Here is a 5,447-nt window from a genome sequence, read left to right on the forward strand (position 1 = left end):
GCTCACAAAATCTTCTAAGTGTTAAATATGAGAGTTTGAGAAACTTCCCACAGAAGGTGACAAAATCCCTGTGAGCCATTTTGATACCTTGCTAGTGCATGAATTCCAATTGGAGATGTAACTTAGGAAGACCATAGAATGAGGTTAATGAGGGTTAATAACTCTTAAATTATCAAACAATTTATCTCCTACTATTTGTCGAGCTCTCTTATTAAATTCTACGGAGGTGTTCTTGAAGGGATTTTTAGTAAGACTTTCATAAATTTCCTTATGAGCTGACATGAGGGCTTTGGTTTTATAGTCTTTTTGGTTAAGAATTACTATCTTACCTCCTTTATCAGCTCTTATAAAAATTATATTTTTACGTTTAGTAAGATGTTCAACTGCTAGTTTCCATCTCTGAGGTGAACCACTGTCTCCATTACCGCAGTCCATAATACCTTGCAAAAGGACTCCTTTTAAACACTCTAGGTCTTGGTCATAATAATTGGCTGCCATGAATTTATCAAATCCCAATATATAATCCAAGGTATTACTTTTTATATGGTAAAGTTAACACTTCTTGTTCGTATCTTGACAGAGTCTCATCCGAGAGGTTAGTCACATTATTCGCTGGAGAGAACTTAATCCAAGCACTATTATTGCACAGTCTGATTAATTTCTTATTAAGCCTATTTTTATGTTTTTCACTTACGTGAAAGGCCTTTCCAAGGGTCAACCTATGAACTGCTTTAATGGAGATATTGGTTTGAACTTTCGTGTTGAATATTACTTTGATTTTACTCTTATTCATTTTTTAATCTAGTTTGAGACTTTCCTTGTTCAAATCACTCAGCATATCTTCCAAGTCTTCTGCTCTTTCTGAAATAATGATAATGTCATCCGCAAATCTTAGGTGGTTCAAATATTCGCCATTAATATTCAAATCCTTCTCTTCCCATCTCAACCTTCTGAAAATATCCTCCAAGCAAGCTGTAGATAATTTGAGTGAAATTGTATCGCCTTGCCGTACTCCTTTCTCAGTCTTGATCTTTTCTGTACATTTATATAGTCGAATTATAGCGGTACATTTCGCATAAATATTTTAAAAACCCTTATGGTCTGTTCGTTTGTACCCTGCTTGCGTAGTGAGTTTAGTATTGGTATTTGTTCTATCGAGTCAAAGGCCTTCTCGTCATCTTCAAAAGCTAAACAGAGTTGTATTCTCTCGTTTTCTTGATTAGTTGGTTCATCGCTTGCAAATAGTTTGTTTCCTTCTAAAACTTGATATAGCGTATTTGCAAGGATCTTGGAGAATACTTTATGTACATTCGATAGCAAGCTAATCGGTCGAGATCTACTAAGGTCCTTCTGGTCTCCTTTTTTATGAAGTAAAATCACTATAGCATTGCACCACGATTCAGGAACGCTTTCCAAACGTAAGCACTGGGTGTACAATTGAGCTAACTTAATATGAACTTTTTTCCTGACGTCTCTCAAGAGATCTATCGGTATACCATCCTCCCCAGCTGCTTTTCCTCGTTTCATATTTTTAGAGCAAATTCTACTTCTTTCTTTGTAATCTCTGGTACACTACTAACGTCTACACATGAATTTACTTACTCAACTACGGTCTTCGACGAGTAAAGCTCCTGGTAAAATTCTTCTATTCTTCTTATCATTATGTCTCTTCATGTAATAATCACTCTGTTTCTGTCTTTTAAACGTATCATTTGCTGTCTTTTTAAAGCATGTGTGAGCTCGGTCCATTTGATACTTTTACCTTTCCGAATAGTTCCCTCTATTTCATCTATGTTTCTCTATATTTTCTATGATCTCTGCCTTTTGTTGATAAGCTTGTTCAGTTCTACTCTTTCTAATTCGTCTCTCCTGCTTTTAATCTGCATGGTCTTTCTTCTTTTAATTAGGTCATTTGCAACTTTTGAGTATTTATTTTCTCTAATAATTGTTGTACTTCCTACTTTCTCTGACGATTCCCTAATGATATTCAATAAATTCAAATTCATATCTTCCACGGTGTCCTCGTTAGTTTTTAGAGCTTCGAATCTATTTTTAATTTCTAACTGAAAATTCTTATTATCCATAACATTTGCAAGACTGAATTTCTTTTTTAAAACTAGTTTACTTCTCTCGGCTCTGAAATTGAATTTAGCTGTGCAACCTACCATTCTTTGGTCACTATCTATGTTGAATTTATTTATCACCGTAACATTGCTAATGCTTTTGCTCTCATCTCCTAATATGAAGTCTACTTGGTTCTTCGTTGTTCCATTTGGACTTGTCCAGGTCCATTTACGACCTACACGCTTTTGGAATAAAGTATTCATTATCCTCATGCTGTAGTTTTCTGCAAAATTGACTAACAACTCGCCTCTGTCATTTCTTTTACCTACTTCAAACTTCCCAATGCACGACTTGTCTCCTATCTTCCTATTACCAACCTGTACTTACTTTTTCCTTGAACCGTTACCTGACTTAAATCGTCTGAACTCTGTGAATTTGGTGCATAAACCTGAACTATTTTTACAGTTTACCCAAGCAACCCTGCCTGATAAAGTACTGGACTTGACTACGTTACCAGCAACCTCTCTGATTATTAAGAATCCTACTCTATAGTAGAACAGGTGGTGACTATCATGTAATTGTATCAGCTTTTCTTCCACTCTTCGGACTTCGCTCAGTCACTTGATGTTGTATAGCTCTGTTAATTAAGGTCTCTAGACTGTGGTCTTTTGGGAGAATTCTTACGCTGTAAGTATAGATATTCATTTTCTTCGTGCTATTTAATGTCCAACGCTTTGATATGCTTGGGTAGTGCTTTATCACATTCGGTGGCACACTGCCCGTAAAATCACGAGGCAATGCAGTTGGACCTTTAGGAGACGATAATTCAACAAGAACGCCCGGTTCTCTTTTGGTTGTACTATTCATGGTTGCTATGAAGGGGTTTTGGCAGTGATCTCACCTCCCTGCCAACAGGTTTCTGGAGAGATATTTCTCTGGTGTCACCTTATTCATTATATTCAGTGATTCCCTATATCTACAATGTGTCCAATGGTCCACGCCCTCATTATGACGGTATCCCAAATATCTATGAGGAATTTCCCTGATCGCTTATACATACATACATACATACATACATACATACATACATACATACATACATACATACATACATAAATACATATATATATATATACATATATATACATATATATACATATATATATATATATACATGTATACATATATATATATACATAATTATATATATGTATATATATATATAAGTGTGTGTGTGTGTGTATTCACCTCACCTCGGATCTGCTGCAGTCTCTGTCGAGACAGCCAGACACCACCCTACGGCAGTGAGCTCAAAGCTCCTTATTAGCCGATCTCTGGATAGGTCTGAGACCACTCACACACCACACACCGGGACAGCAATGTCACAACTCCTCGACTAACGTCCCGTACCTACTCGCTGCTAGGTGAACAGGGGCTACACGTGAAAGGAGACAAACCCAACTTATCTCCGTCCGACCGGGGAGTCGAACCCCGGTTCTCTGGCTTGTGAGGCCAGTGCTTTACCAATCCGCCACCGAGCCGTGTGTGTGTGTGTGTGTGTGTGTGTGTGTGTGTGTGTGTGTGTGTGTGTGTGTGTGTGTGTGTGTGTGTGTGAGTGTTTGTGTGTGTGTGTGTGTACACACACACACACACACACACACACACACACACACACACACATATATATATATACATATGTATATATATATATATATATACAAATGCATATATATATATATATATATATATATGTATATATATATATATATATATATTATATATATATATATATATATATATATATATATGGGGGGGTAGAAACTCAAAGAGAAGGGAAAATAGTGTACTGGGGAAAACAGAGTATAGCAATAATATAGAACAATATGCATGTGTAGGACAAAATATAATTTTAGGATATAATGTCGGTAAAGGAAAAACTATTACATTAGGATGTAATGTCAAAGGACAAAATATCACGATGGGATGTAATGACAGTGGAGGACAAAATATCACGACGGGATGTAATGATAATGGAGGATATATATCACGATGGGATGTAATGATAGTGGAGGACAAAATTTAACGGTAGGATATAATGTCACTAGAGGACAAATTGTAATTTTAGGAAGGGATGCCGGACAGATTGTGAATGAACGACGGGAGGCCGTGTGGAACGCAGTGACATAGGGGGGCAAAGTGTATATAAGACATCGGATGACCGGATGTTAATGAGGCATTTATTGTCAATGAATGACCAAATATCAATATAGAGCAAGGTGTCAGTGAAGAACGAAATCATAATGTAAGGCATGATATTGAAACTCTAAACGGGTCAAAAAAGAAATAATCACGAGTTTCTTAAAACCATGTACTTTACATGCTCTTAGTATAAGGAACACATTCCCAAAAATACAGGCGTATGTCAAAACCGAAAAACTCGATATGATAGGAATAACAGAGACATTGTTAAATGGTGGAGAAACTCTTGTTATTAGCGATCCCAACTTAGATTCAAACTACCAAAAATAATCAGAATAAATACTTGTGTTTCTAAAATACTCGATTTCAGTAAAGCTCAGTTCATAGGACTACGTCAGGAGCTTTAACTTACAGATTGGGAGGCAAAATTAAGCGAAAGACCAGGAATCAGATGTGGGAAATATTTCAAAATACGCTTACTAAGATGATTCATACTTACATCCCATTTAAGGACAGACGTCGCCCAAATCAGGCTTGCCCAAAATGGCTTTATAAAGAAATTGAAAAAAAAACTATTGCTAAAAAGAGACAGGCTTAAAAGAAATACAAGCGCTAGGGGGAACTAATGACTATCAAAGTTATGTATTAATACAGTAGGATTTAAAGGAAACAATAAAAAACGAAAACGACAATATGAAATGAATATCACTGATAGATCCAACGAGAATCCCAAAGAATTCTATTGTTACATTAGAGATAAAAAGGTTATTAGGAATTACATTGGTCCACTATTATCTGCTGACGGTGAACATGATTATTCAACTGAAGGAATGTGTGATAGTTTAGATAATTATTTTAGCTCAGTATTCGTAAACAAAACACCTCAAAGTGAACTCCAAACTGAAACCTGTGAAAAGACGAGGGTGAACTTACTACAGTAAATAAAACAAAAGAAAACGTTAAAAGGTATATAGAGAAACTCAAAGTTAATAAAACACAAGGTCTTTAAGTTTCCAAAGGGAATTGACAACATCAAAAGTGACAAACTTTTCACACTGAATGAGAATCCGACAAGAAATAATGGTCTCAAACTGTCAGGAAATAGATTTAATTTGGATGTGGGTAGAAACAACCTCGCCCACCGGGTAGTTAATGAATGAAATAAACTTCCTGTAGAGGCATTG

This window comes from Oratosquilla oratoria, chromosome 22, assembly GCF_046742065.1.
Source record: "Oratosquilla oratoria isolate Oo_2021 chromosome 22, ASM4674206v1, whole genome shotgun sequence".
NCBI classification, from domain to species: Eukaryota; Metazoa; Arthropoda; class Malacostraca; order Stomatopoda; family Squillidae; genus Oratosquilla; species Oratosquilla oratoria.